The sequence below is a fragment of the Carassius carassius genome, chromosome 26 (genome assembly GCF_963082965.1).
Source record: "Carassius carassius chromosome 26, fCarCar2.1, whole genome shotgun sequence".
NCBI lineage: Eukaryota > Metazoa > Chordata > Actinopteri > Cypriniformes > Cyprinidae > Carassius > Carassius carassius.
This window is the reverse complement of record NC_081780.1, coordinates 26,911,503-26,927,009: the sequence shown is the minus strand read 5'-3', so window position 1 is coordinate 26,927,009 and position 15,507 is coordinate 26,911,503.

Below are 15,507 nucleotides of genomic sequence, written 5' to 3'. Positions count from 1 at the left end.
CAGGAGGGAAGGCCTTTGGAGAGGTTCTTGAGCTTGATACCTCTGGTGAGTTGGAGCGAATCCGCACTCAAGGCATGCTTCTGGATGGGACTAAAAGATGACTATCTGTTTTGTTTTTGGACTCCTCAAGATTGCTGCAGACCCGTAGCAGATTTTATTTTGTTCTCAATTGAAATGGTTCCAAGTTCTTCATTGATCTGGAGGATCTTTATCCTCCCATCCGAAAGCATGTGGGTGTTCCAGCTCCCTCCACATACCACTCCAAATAAACCACTCCTTCCTTTACTTCAGCCCTTCCCCGAGGCCTCTAGATCTCCACCCTGGCCCTAAGCCCTGTATCGCCTGTGTCTCCGCCAAGCATAAAATCCTGTGTCTCCCCTGGTTCTGTCCATCCCTTCCTCATCTCCTGAGCACCCCGAGTACCCCTTAATGTTTCCCAAGTATTTTTTGGGGGGGCTCAGTAGAGATCCAGCCATAGAGGCCAAGGCGGGGGTTGGAGCCGTGGACTCTGAAGCAGCTCCGCCATGGCCTCCCAAGTCTCCATATTTGCCATGGCCTACCGAGTCTCCAGTTCCGCCAGTTAATTTTTGTGAGATGACAGGAAGCACATCTTGTATGTTTTTTATTGTTTGTTTTTTAAATCTATTTTATTTTACAAAAACCAAAGTGCACTCAAATAAAAGTAGATCCTTTATCCTTGTTTTTAAATGATGGAGTATTTTAAGGTGTTCCCACTGTATTTCTACTGCTGGCACCTCCATGCATTAAGTGCACTTTATCTTAAATATGAGCGCTGCAAGTTTTAAAGTCAGGTGATGCACTGCTTTGTTTACTGCAGTTGTTACCGGGGAAATGGCTGTATTCCTGGCAAAAGAGGGAACTGCTGGCAGAGAATTAATTAGCATTTTTCAATAAGCCCTTCTGCTCTTTGTTAAAATTAACCCTTATTTTTATGCAGTAAACACGTAGTTGTAAATGTGAAGAACAGTTGGATCGACAAGAAGATAGTGAATTCTAAAACTCCAAAGATATAGCCTCCACCCAGATATATTAATGTTACTGAATTAATATAATTGTTTGATAATAAATGTTTAAATACCCCCCCCCATGTTGATAGGTATGACTAAAAGTGATACTTGAGGTCCAGTTTCCAGTTGAACCATTCACTCGTGATTTAAATTCAGTTTGATATTGTAAGACAAACTTTTTTGCAAAACCATAAACACAGTTCTCTACATTACAAACATCATTTGAAAATAACAGTCCTTAATTTGGGAAACTGCCATTTTAATGCCATACTAATAACCTACACACAACGATCATATTACACATTATTTGTTCACTTAATAATCAAAATAAATTTTTTTAAAGATAAATTATTTTTAACTCCTTGCATTTCTGTTAACATTCTATCTATATTTTACAAAGCGCTTTATAAATAAAGCTAACTTTCTGACTGGGCTTAAATGCATATTCAGTGTGTGTACTATGCGATTTTATTGCATCATTGAATAGAATTTTTTAGTTTTAACTGAGACTTGGCTTGACCCAGCAGATACCTGGGGCACATTCTAGTTCAAACTGGTGTGCAACGTTTTACTACGGCTTCCAGGTTAAACGACATGTTTCCTGGGGGATGGCTTGTGCCTTGGGTTGTGTCTGTACGTCAACAAAGGATGGTGTAGTAATGCTGTGGTAGTGACAAAGCATTGACAAAACTTTGTTCATCGCAGACAAAACACTGTTAAACGCTCAACCATTCTATCTGCTACTGGAGTTCACGGCCATTGTTATTGTCGCAGTTTACAATCTGCCATGTGCAAACGCCTAGGATGTACTTAGCAAGCTGTAGAGTGGCATCAGCAAACAGCTAAAATAATTCTAACACATAACCCAAATTACTTTTTCATAATAGCTGGTGACTTCAGCCACGCAAACTTAAAGACAGTGGTGTATTGTAACAAAGTAATAATACATTGTTACTAGGGGTGTAACGGTACCGGACCGTTTCGGTACGGTGCACGTGTGTACCGAATGACCGAATGCAATATTTTGTGTGCGGAACATAGGTACATTTTCGTGTTTCCAAACAAACATATTATGTGGCGGAAGTCGAGGAGTCGTGGAGTTCAGCGCAAATCCCGCCTTGCGGCTGATTCTAAGGCCAAGACACACTGGCTGCGTGGCATGAGTGTGGCGTTTCTGCTGCGTGACGGCTGCTTCGCGCTTTCTGTGTCTTTACACACCAGAATCGTGCCTGACACGGCGCTGGCGTGCTACTGCTACTTTAGGTGACATAGAGGGAGGTCGCCGAGGCGCCGACAGACCAGGATCTTGTCTTCACGACAACAATATCTATACTTCATGTTGAGCATTAATAAAAAGCCTACTGAAGGACACCGTCAACAGTATTGAAAAAATAGACTATGTTTGACAGGTGCAATATGCCAGTGTGTCACCGGCCTAAGGTTTTCAAAAGGCATCACGCGAGTGTGAACATCACTACAACTTGGAAAAAAACGATTGTAATTCAAACACAGCTCCCGTCGGCATTTAAACAGACCTTTGCTCTTAATTTCCGATCGGGACAACGCAATAACAAAATCTGAGCAGGTCTAAAAACTGAAACTGTTGATGCTGCACTTTACACTTTGGAAAAGTTACATATATATTTTAAATATGAGCAGGCCTACAAGCTGGGATTGGTAATGCTGCACTGTAATCATAGTTATTTATTTATATTTTTGATTATATTTTACTATATGATATTGGTTTGAGACTGAGAGTATTTTATTTAGTGGAGAACTTTGCAGCAGTAATTAATTTCCTCTTTTTTATTTTATATATATTTTATTAAAAAGTATTTTAAAAAAAGTGTAAACAAATTGTTAAAAAAAGTTTATAGTAATTAACAACCTTCAGTTTATTGTTTGCATTTCTTTCCCTTACTGTACCGAAAATGAACCGAACCGTGACTTTAAAACCGAGGTACGTACCGAACCGTGATTTATGCATACCGTTACACCCCTAATTGTTACAATACTTAAGTCTTTTTTGGGAGTATCTGTACTTTATTTGAGTTTCTATATTTTAGCCAACTTTAGCTACACATGATTCATTACCCACTCAAGTCAAGTCAGGGGTGTGTGCGATACAGCATCGTCTGTGATATGTTGTTAATAAAGTGTTAAAATAAAGTGTTGTTGTGATGATGTGCAATCTGACATTATCAAGTATCTCACCAAGTTATACACACAGTGCACACACATGGTTTATTAGTCTATAAAAAAAATTATAATAACAGATATCCCAACCTGCAAAAAGTCATTTCAGGGAGATACCCCCCCCCCCCCCCCCCCCAAGAAGGAAATACATCTCAGCTGTAGTCACCTTCTCAGAGAGACTTTGCTGAATAGGAGAACTGAGATATATTGGAGCAGCCTTCCCTGCGCTTAGCCTCCCTAACATGTTGTGGTCCCTAACAGATATAAAAGCATAAAATATCATTTCTATAAGCTATAGGCCTATGTAATTATTCGTTAATTATGTTTAAATATGTAGATTACTTTACTATTTATATAATCTGCTTATACAATTTATGTAAACTGCTTTTATTTATTTTCCATTGCAACTTTAAACCGGTCTAAGGAGTTTGTTTTCATGTAGCCTTGGCAACTAGCCTGAATAATATGCAGATGAAAAGAAACCTGTCAACTCACCTCAACATGCCTTTTGCAATCATATAACCCGCCATGGGCAATGCTTGAGCAAGACTGTCATTATGTTTGACGGCTATAAGACAGGGGTACACTTTCGTGTAGTCTGCCGTAAAATGTGTCTTATACTTTTTTTGTTTTGTGGCACTCTCCCTCTGCCATGGTGCTCCTGTTTCTAGATAGACACTCTCCCTCTGCCATGGTGCTCCTGTTTCTAGATAGACATAACTGATTAAAATTTTGTTCCGGAGAAGAGATAAAACCCCGCCCACACTGACAATTGATTGGTTGATTTGCAGAAACAGGCCAATCAGGATGCTCTCTGTCTTACATGCGCTTCGCACACACGCACATTAGCACACACACGCAAGGTCTCTCGCTCGAGTTGCTCCCTCTCCCTCTCTGCCGTGCGTGCGCTACACGGTTTGAAACACAGTATCTTTTTTGCATGCGCGCTTTTGCTCGCTCGGTCTAGATTCCGGAAGATTTTAACTAATTTGCGGGTCTCAGGGAGCCGCTTTCAATAAGCGGGAGACTCCCGGAACTTCCGGGAGACTTGGGATGTCTGTAATAATTCCAGCCATTTTTAAATTGTAGATGCCAAAAATGCCTCAATATGCTTATTGACTGTTTATATAATTTAATTCAATTCAATTCAATTCAAGTTTATTTGTATAGCGCTTTTAACAATACAAATCATTACAAAGCAACTTTACAGAAAATTATGTTTCTACAATATTTAGTAGTAGCTAGTAGTTTGTGCACGTTTGACAGGATTTTAGAAAAATAAAAATAATAATAATAATACAAGACGTAGTCAGCTAGATGATGAACTATCAATATTATTAATTAATAGTAATTATAGGATGCAGTCACACATGTAGCAATAATTGTTAGTTCTGTTTGTTGATTCAAGGTTAGGATCATCTGGGGTCCTCTGAGGGTCAGCATCATCTCTTCTCAGGTGTTCTGGATCCAGACTGGAGCTTGTGTAAATCCTAGTTACCACGGGATGTAAATCCCGTGGCAAAACATAGAAACAAAATAGAGACATCATTAGCATAGCTGCTGATCCAACAAAGTAAAATTAGTTTAATCCAAGCTGAAGAATAAAAATGCAGATGCAACTACACTCACAATTTAAGAGATACATTATTCGAATGCTTGGCGAAAGAGATGCGTTTTTAATCTAGATTTAAACAGAGAGAGTGTGTCTGAACCCCGAACATTATCAGGAAGGCTATTCCAGAGTTTGGGAGCCAAATGTGAAAAAGCTCTACCTCCTTTAGTGGACTTTGCTATCCTAGGAACTACCAAAAGTCCAGCGTTTTGTGACCTTAGGGTGCGTGATGGGTTGTAGCGTGGTAGAAGGCTAGTTAGGTACGCAGGAGATAAACCATTTAGGGCCTTATAGGTAAGTAATGATAATTTGTAACAGATACGGAACTTAATAGGTAGCCAGTGCAGAGACTGTAAAATTGGGGTAATATGATCATATTTTCTTGACCTGGTAAGGACTCTAGCTGCTGCATTTTGGACTACCTGTAGCTTGTTTATTGACGAAGCAGGACAACCACCTAGAAGTGCATTACAATAGTCCAGTCTAGAGGTCACGAATGCATGAACTAGCTTTTCTGCATCAGAAACAGACAACATGTTTCGTAGCTTGGCAATGTTTCTAAGATGGAAGAATGCGGTTTTTGTAACATTGGAAATATGATTTTCAAAAGACAAATTGCTGTCTAATATAACACCCAGATTTCTGACTGTAGAGGAAGTAACAGTACATCCGTCTAGTTGCAGATTGTAATCTACAAGATTCTGTGTGGTGTTTTTTGGTCCAATAATTAATATCTCTGTCTTATCCGAATTTAATTGGAGAAAATTATTTGTCATCCAATCTTTTACATTTTTAACACACTCTGTTAGCTTAGATAATTGGGAAGTTTCATCTGGTCTCGTTGAAATATATAGCTGAGTATCATCAGCATAACAGTGGAAGCTAATTCCGTATTTTCTAATAATATTACCAAGGGGCAACATGTATATTGAAAATAGAAGGGGACCTAGGACGGATCCTTGTGGCACTCCATATTTTACTGATGATAAATGAGATGACACCCCATTTAAGTAAACAAAATGGTAGCGATCGGACAGGTAGGATCTAAACCATCTTAGAGCCTGCCCTTGAATACCTGTATAGTTTTGTAATCGATCTATGAGTATGTCATGATCTATGGTGTCGAACGCAGCACTAAGATCAAGTAAGACTAGAAATGAGATGCAGCCTTGATCTGACGCAAGAAGCAGGTCATTTGTAATTTTAACAAGTGCAGTTTCTGTGCTATGGTGGGGCCTAAAACCTGACTGAAATTCTTCATACAGATCATTTTTATGCAGGAAGGTGCTCAATTGAGCAGACACAACTTTTTCTAAAATTTTAGACATAAATGGAAGATTTGAAATAGGCCTATAATTTGCCAGTACACTAGGATCTAGTTTTGGTTTCTTAATAAGAGGCTTGATAACCGCCAGCTTGAATGGTTTTGGGACGTGACCTAAAGATAACGACGAGTTAATGATATTGAGAAGCGGTTCTTCGGCTACAGGTAACAGCTCTTTTAGTAATTTAGTGGGTACAGGATCTAATAAACATGTTGTTGGTTTAGATAAAGTGATAAGTTTATTTAGCTCTTCCTGTCCTATATTTGTAAAGCACTGCAGTTTATTTTTGGGTGCGATGGATGAAACTGAAGTGTTAGACGCTGTAGAATCTACATTCGCTATTGTATTTCTAATGTTATCTATTTTATCAGTGAAGAAATTCATAAAGTCATTACTATTTAACGTTGGTGGAATATTTGAATCAGGTGGTGTCTGGTAATTTGTTAATTTAGCCACTGTGCTAAATAAAAACCTTGGATTGTTTTGGTTATTTTCAATGAGTTTGTGGATATGCTCTGCCCTAGCAGTTTTTAGAGCCTGTCTATAGCTGGACATACTGTTTTTCCATGCAATTTTAAAAACTTCCAAGTTAGTTTTTCTCCATTTGCGTTCAAGACTACGAGTTACTTTCTTGAGAGAGTGAGTATTACTGTTATACTATGGCACAGTACGTTTTTCTCTAACCTTTTTCAATTTGATGGGGGCAACAGCTTCTAATGTATTAGAGAAAATAGTGCCCATGTTGTCAGTAATTTCGTCTAATTCATGTGTATTTTTGGGTACAAATAGCAGTTGAGATAGATCAAGCAGGTTATTTGCGAATCTGTCTTTGGTGGCTGGAACAATAGTTCTGCCCAGACGGTAACGCTGAGACATATAGTTAATATCAGTTATACGCAGCATGCACGATACAAGGAAATGGTCTGTAATATCATCACATTGGGGTACAATATCTATAGCAGTAAGATCGATTCCATGCGATATAATTAGATCTAGTGTATGATTAAAACGATGAGTGGGCCCGGTGACATTTTGCTTGACTCCAAAGGAGTTTATTAGGTCAGTAAACGCAAGTCCTAATGTATCATTTGCATTATCAACGTGAATATTAAAATCTCCCATGATTAGCGCCTTATCAACTGTAACTAGAAGGTCTGAGAGGAAATCTGCAAATTCTTTTAGGAATTCTGTATACGGCCCTGGTGGTCTATACACAGTAGCCAGAGCAAGAGATACATTAGATTTCTTTTGCATGTCTGACAGTGTAACATTTAGCAGAAGTATTTCAAAAGAGTTAAACCTGTATCCTGTTTTCTGGGTAACATTGAGAATATCACTATATATTGTTGCAACACCTCCTCCACGACCAGTCTGACGGGGCTCATGCTTATAACAGTAGTTTGGTGGAGTAGACTCATTTAGACCAAAATAATCATTTGGTTTTAGCCAGGTTTCAGTCAAGCAGAGTACATCAAAACTATTTTCTGTGATCATTTCATTTACAATAACTGCTTTGGGTGTGAGTGATCTAATATTTATGAGCCCAAACTTTAAAAATTGTTTTTGTTCATTTACTTTACATTTTTCTGGTTTAATTACGATAAGATTTTTTCTAGATCCTACATTATATTTTGACCTCACTATTCGGGGAACAGACACAGTCTTAATAGTTTTTACAGCACAAGTACTTTTATCATTTAAGCGGGTGGAACAAAACTCATCATAATAGTTATTAGAGAATTGTCTTACTAGTCACATGGAGCGAAGTGTCCTGGAGATGTTGTCAGAGAGCAGCTCCGCTCCGATTCTGCTGGGGTGTAATCCATCAGCGCGAAACAGCCTAGGACGCTCCCAGAAAAGATTCCAGTTATTAACAAATAGCAGTTTCTGTTCTTTACACCATGACAACAACCATTCATTTAAAGCAAAAAGTCTACTGAACCTTTCGTGTCCTCGTCGATACGTGGGCAGTGGTCCTGACACGACGATCGTCGCCGCGGGCGTCGTGCTGCGAACCGTCTCGATCAGGCTGCTGAAGTCCCTCTTCAGCGTCTCCGTCTGCCGCAGCGTGGTGTGGTTAACCCCGGCGTGAAGCACGACCGCTCTGGGGCTCTCGTCGACCTTCAGGATCGCGGGTATCTGCGCAGAAACATCGAGAACACGAGCACCAGGCAAACAATGAGTGTGCACTTTACCTTCGGCTAACGTAGCACTTACGTGTCGGACGATGGAGTCTCCGATGATCACAGCGTCGCGTCCTGTCTCGCGGAGGGGAGCGAAGCGGTTCCGGATGGAGATGTCGAAGGCAGGAGGGGGAGAAGTCGTCGCCCGGGACCCGGCTCGCGTCCTCCGCTGTGGATGCACCCAGGGTCCGTGGTGTCCCGGCGTCGCAGTGAAGGACATCTGGGAAGATCGCGTGAAGGACATCTGGGAAGATCGCGTGATATAGAATAAGTTAGATTTAATATTGCTAACTTATTCTATATCACACAAAGTGTACGGGGTTTTTCTGCAAATATCAGGTGATATTTAAATAAGTGACTTACATTTTAGAAAGTAGCTGTGTCCCAATTTGAAGCCTGCAGACTTCGAAGGATGCAGCCTACGTGGCCTTCGAAGGAGGCTACGAATGTAGCCTTCATTGGATATCTAATTGAGCCACCAGGTGTCCCCAATTGCCGCCTTTTAAACGGTGCGAGAGGAGAACTGCCGTCCTACATGACATTTGTGAAATTTCAAAAATTCCAAATTCAAACAAGTAAATATGGAGCCAGAATTGCTCATTTTTATTTTTATTTTTTATATGTTACTGGAGGAGATGGTGTTAGGGATTCATCCCTGGCGCCGCCGGGTGATTTATCTTCAGGCTTTGCCAAGACCATGGGCAGGTAAATTTAACTGGTTTGCTGCGTCCTTAATTGACGGATTACACTTTTAAATGTAGCTAATTATTGGTTCAACTTACTTGAATAATCTAATGATACATATGAAAATACAAAATACACAAAACGGTTTGAATGTTGACTTAAATCCTACCAAGATTCAATTTTATATAGTTTATTCTCTTGACCATGGTGAACATATTTTGAACCCTGTTTTATTTTACACAGTTTAAACATTAAAAAAAAAAATACAAAATAAATGTGGGAAACACATTACTGCAACTAGTTATTTGCAGCTGTCACAGTTGCTAGGCAACAAGACCTCCATAAGTTAGTTAGCAACAATTTGTAAATGTGATGGTGGACTGTAAGGAACTACATTTGTTAGTACTGAAGTACTTTTTTCCCCTCACAGGACAGCAATACTACAAAAAACATGGTCGTTTACAATATGATGTAATTTTGTAAATTAAACTACCCAACAGTAGGCTATAAAGTACTTAATATAACAACATTCAACCTATTCAGAAGAATGAGCTTTTATTGCCAGGTATGTTTACACATACGAGGAATTTGTTTTTGTGTAAATATGATATAAGTTTTTCCCCAATGTGGTACACAAATTTCTCTTTTCCTTCTTTCCCTAATTAAGAACAGACCCCTGTACTGCAGAATAAACCTGAACGTTCCAGTGCTGGACAGGTTTTTTAATGAAATGGAAGACACTCGACCTGATTTTCGGCTGAGCAGGGAGGCCCTGAAAGTGCTGCTGGACCTGTTGAGAAGTGACCGGCGACACGGATGGGGTTCCACAATAGAGACCCTGATATTTATTTTCTGGCTGGCATGTGGTACATCATACAGGGTCGTCTCCAGAGCATTTGACATGCCTCGTTCCACTGTCCACCGCATTGTCCACCGGGTCGCTGAGGAGGTGGTGGCCATCCGCCACCAAGTCATTCACCTCCCAAACACCCCAGAAGACCTGGAGGCAGTTTGCCGTGGGTTTGCAGGGCTGGCAAGACACCAGGCTTTCTTGAAAGCTGCAGGAGCAATCAACGGCTGCCATGTACGCATCAAGCCTCCAAGCGGTCCTGATGGTCAATGCTACAGGAACAGGAAACTGTTCCCTTCCATCATCCTGCAGGCTGTTTGTGACCATCAGGGCCGCTTCACTGACACCTACGTGGGCTGCCCCGGGTCAGTGCATGACGCACGGGTGCTCCGCCACAGCCCACTGTTCAGGAGGTCAGTGTACCCTCCTCCAGGGCAATTCATCCTCGCAGACGGCGGGTACCCATGTCTCCAACACCCACTCCCCCTCATCACTCCCTACAAGAGGCCAGTACGAGGTGTGGGAGCCCAGTGCTTTAATCTCCATCATTCCAGGGCACGCTCCAATATAGAGCGTGCTTTTGGGATGATGAAGACCAGGTTCAGATCCATCTTCCTGAAAGCGCTGGAGGTGCACCACACCTTTGTACCTCACGTAAGTGAATTAAAAATACACTTTAAAAATACTGCAAAATAATAAACGCAATCTGTTAAAAAATATAAATTTATTCCTTAATTCCATTTCAGGTCATAACAGCCTGTGCATATCCTCCATAACATCTGCCTTGGGGTCGGTGACATCATGGCCCTGGAGGATGAGCATGAGGAGGATGATGCAGAGGATGAGGGGGAGCACGGTTTGGAGACGGTCAGTGGTGCTCCCTGGCGTGACCAGCTGTCTGCAGAGGTGTCTGCCCTGGAGGAGGTGCCAATTGACCACGACTATTTGTAACACGCAAGTAAGAGAATTGTAAAGTTACAATGCATAAGGAAAATTTTTTAATGTTGTTGCATGTCGAAATATTTAATTTTAATATTAAAATATTTAATATTTTATGTATGTTGTATGTTTATCCCTCTTTCTGAAAATATCTCAGTGAGATGGCAGCCGTTGATTAAGTCAGCCCTGCAAACCTGTTGAAATACAATGCAGTGGACAGTGGAAAGATGCACTCAAACACTCTGGAGACCATCCCAGACGATGTCCCACCAGCAGGAGGCTTTACCAGGGTCTCTATTGTGGAGCTCATCCCAGTCCAAGCAGCACCATCAGAGTCTCCCTGTTCAGCTGAAAGTGTCCATTTTTTTTCCAATCTGATTTATGTACCATTAATTTGAATCGTCATGGCCCCTTTTTCTGGCTGCTGAGGTTGTCGGGCGGCTGAGGTTGTCGGGGGGGCTGAGGCTGTCGGGGCGGCTGAGGTTGTCGGGGCGGCTGAGGCTGTCGGGGCGGCTGAGGTTGTCGGGGCGGCTGAGGCTGTCGGGGCGGCTGAGGCTGTCCGGGCGGCTGAGGTTGTCGGGGCGGCTAAGACTGTCGGGGCGGCTGAGGTTGTCGGGGCGGCTGAGGCTGTCGGGGCGGCTGAGGTTGTCGGGGTGGCTGAGGCTGTCGGGGCGGCTGAGGCTGTCGGGGCGGCTGAGGTTGTCGGGGCGGCTGAGGCTGTCGAGGCTGCTGGGACTGCCCGGGCTGAACTTGGCCCTGGTTTGTCCTCAGGGAGGGAGGCAATTAGGACAGGGGGGTTGTTGGAAGGCCTCTGTCCCAAAACCTCGTCCATGAGGACAAACCACGGCCAAGTTTCAGCAGTGGATTTTCCGCTCACCCCCTCACCTGTCCCAGGACACTTGCAATCCTAAGGCAGAGCAAATACACCATACATGTTGTTAACAACAAGAACACCACAATACATTTCAGCAAAGATGTGTCAATTAACTTGCTTACCTTGTATTTTTTTTTTAAGTTGTCCCATTTTCTTTTGGCCTGCAAGGGAGTGACCTTCCCCAGCAGGTCCATTTTCTCCAGAATTTTCCTAAAAAAGGAGAAAAAAGGAAAGAATTATGAAAAATATTAAGACAGGGTTGCAATCTTAACATTAGATAAAATCACACAGCAGTACATGCATACAAAATACTCCTGGATCCTCAAATTTGCTTAACACGTTTATATACAAAAAAACTACATAAGAGAAAGAACATTGCCTTAACTAGTTGTCTCATTGCTGTGGGCTTTGTATAGGGTGAGGGCTAATTTTTGCATACAAGAGGCAGCTAGTGGAAATATTACAAATGGTTAATGCCTTTAATGACTTTGACTTTTACCTCCAAGCCACAGTGGCCGAGTTTTTGGCCCCTTTAAATAAATAATCATGTTATGCCCTTAAACGAATAAAGTCAGCCGTCTGCTCCTTGGTCCCTGAAACAAAAAGAATTACAACAGGTTTTGCCTCAGACCACCTGATAAATGAAGCTGCAGTTTTTTAGTTTAAGTTCAGGTTTTTTAAGAAACACCCCTAGGTTTTAACACTTGTTTCGCTAGCTATTTCAGGTAAATTAAACAATGTATTGCAGAAACGCAAGATATGTTTTTCAGGGATTTTTATCTACCACATTTAAGATGGATTTGTGCTCCTGTTTTATTTACTTGAATATATCCTCCTTGAAATTCACTGCAAAAAATATTTTCTAATGTAATATTTTGTCTTGTTTCTAGTTAAAACATCTGAAAATTCTTAAAATCTTAAAAAAAGATTATTTTTCTTGTTAACAAGATTATTTTTCATATATAACAAGATTATATATATACTAGAACAAAACCAAACAACTAAGCAAGAAAAGCATTTTGAAATTAAATTTAGTATTTGCTTCATTTAACTCAGTTGATTGTTTTCACACAGGGGGTTCAGTGCTTGGTCCATATTCATGCTTTTAACACTTGTTTCGCTAGCTATTTTAATAAATTAAAACACAATACTTACATTTATAAGTGAATTCCTCAGCCACGACACTACTGACACCCGACATTTTTTTGGAATAAACTTGCGTGAAGTTGCGTCGTCACCGGCGCGCTATGAATTCTGGGGAAGGGTAGGCCACGAAGTGTCCATTTTTGTATCCTTCGTTTGTCAGAGAAATGAAGTGCGCATTTGGCGGCGCATTTGAATGACATACCTAACTGGAGCAGCCTTTGTCGCGCTGCGGTGACACAATCGGCCTTCGAAGCGTGCAGAGTTTGAATTGGGACAGCCTTCTTAGCACTGCTGTGACGCAATCTGCCTTCAAACGCGGCCTTCGAAGCGTGCGTGTTTGAATTGGGACAGTCTTCGTCGCGCAGCTGTGATGCAATCGGCCTTCAAACGCGGCCAATCAGTCTTCAAATACGGCCTTCAAAGGATGCAGTCTTCAAATTGAGACACAGCTAGTAAATTACTTGCTTTTGCTCAATTCTGCCAATTAAATTATTTCCAAGTGTTGTTGAATGAATCAGTTTTTTTTAACAAATCTGTTGAATAAATAATTCAGTGATTCACTAACACAGTCAAATGCTTTGTTTCTAAATGAATCAGCCATTTGAATTAATTGGTTAAATCTCAATGACTCACTCATTAACAGCCACTTGTTGCCATCTACTGGCGGTTTTAATTTCACATTTCGACTATTTTGTTCATCTTTTAAATGATTTCAAATGTCAGTAACATTATTTATCACAACTGTGGTCGGTTTCATCAGCAACAATGATGAAACACACTACAGAGAGAAAGTCCTGTTTTGAGCTATGAATTACATGAACTAGGCTACTACTTCCAACTTTGTGCCCTGGCAATAAACAATAATTCAAACTCTATTTTATGAGATGAAGAGGGGAATAAAAGAAAATGGCCAAACATATCGGCATCATATATTGGTCACTGATCGCTAGAAAAACCCTTATCAGCTGAACTCTAATACTGTCACTTAAATTAATTGTTTTGCCACTTTTGCACTTTTTTAAAATAAATTGTTGATTTGTTATGCATGTTTATTAAAAATAAGTTTTGTCATATCATGCCATTTTAAATTTTCCTTTCTCTTTGGAGTGTTACAAACTTTTGGTGCATAAAGAAGATCTGTAAAGTTGCAAAGTCTAAAGTCTCAAAACCAAAGAGATATTCTTTATAAAAAGTTAAGAGTTAACCACGTCCCCCAAAAACGTCTCGTTCTAACACACCCCCAACATGTCTACGTCACAATGTGGGAAGATTTGCATAATGCCACTCAAATGTTCACGCAAAAAGGTGTAACTTTCTCACTGTAGTTATAGGATCAAAAATGCAGACATGGTGTTATGTTTACACGGCGCGATACACAATGCAACACGTCAAGACAGTATAAGTCATTATAATAAGTATTTATGTCCCCACTGTATGCCTAATTTGTAATAGCTTTTATTGTTTTTGTGTCGTTGTGCCGGGACAAGGCATCACATTATGGTAAGGGGTGTAACATTTCCTTCACAATGCACATGATAGCTGGCCAATCAGAGCACACCTCACTGTTTTAAAACGATGAGCTTTGTAAAAATCTATGCGTTTCCGAAGGCGGGGCATACATACAATACAATAATGTACAGTAAGTGTAAAATAATTTGTTTTTGAAACAAACCGCATTAACACACTGCAATACACCAAATAAAAAGAATAATGTTCTTTTTAGCAACATCATATGACCCCAATATTAAAGGGTTCTATTATTTTTCCTCAATTCTCCTCACAAAACAAAATTGATTTCAAACACAAATTTGATAAGAACAGAGTGAAAATTATTAGCTACACCAACATAACAGCAAAGCTAATGTTTTCTGTTAGTTTAAGCACAAACTTAGTCTGACTACGTCTGACTTCGTACTCAATTTTAGTTCGCTTCTGTACTCAGTCTGAGATAGAAAACCATCTCCCAGTTTTCCTCCAGCTCCAAACCAGCCGGCCAATCAACGAACAGAGGGCGGGCTGAGAGCGGTGACGTAGACGCTAAACTAAGCGTAAACACCAAATTTAAGATCGTAGTTTAGGTTAGGGAAATCGAAAACGACAGCGGACATGGAGACACAGGATGCTATTCCCTCTGTTGTGGAGAATATTCCCTGCATTTGCCAACTGAAGCCCGAACAAGAAGAGTGTTTGTTTCACATTTTGAAGGAAGGCGATGTTGTGGGCCTACTCCCGACAGGTTTTGGGAAAAGTTCAATTTATCAACTGTTACCAATTGTCAGCGGGAATCTGGGGAGGCCAAAGTCTGGCAAGGTGATAATTGTGATTGTGTCCCCCTTGGTTGCTCTCATGGGGGATCAGGTTAAAGAGGCAGCGAAACTTGCTCGATGGTTTTGTTTTTGCAGAATACCTGTGTTTACAGTGGAAGTGTGAGGGGGCTGAGCCAGCGCATAACACACGTCATAACCAAACATTATGTGTTTGGTTTACGGGTAACCAATGATTTTAAACCTCAGACAAGTGCCCCCTCACGAAAAAGTAAATGCTTGTCAATTATGACCTTCGTTTGGTATTACCAGGCTATTACAAACTATGAAAAATAATACCAATTTTGAATGTGGCAATAAATGAAGACCAGACTGAACATGGTGTGTGTTTATGCTGTATGTTGTC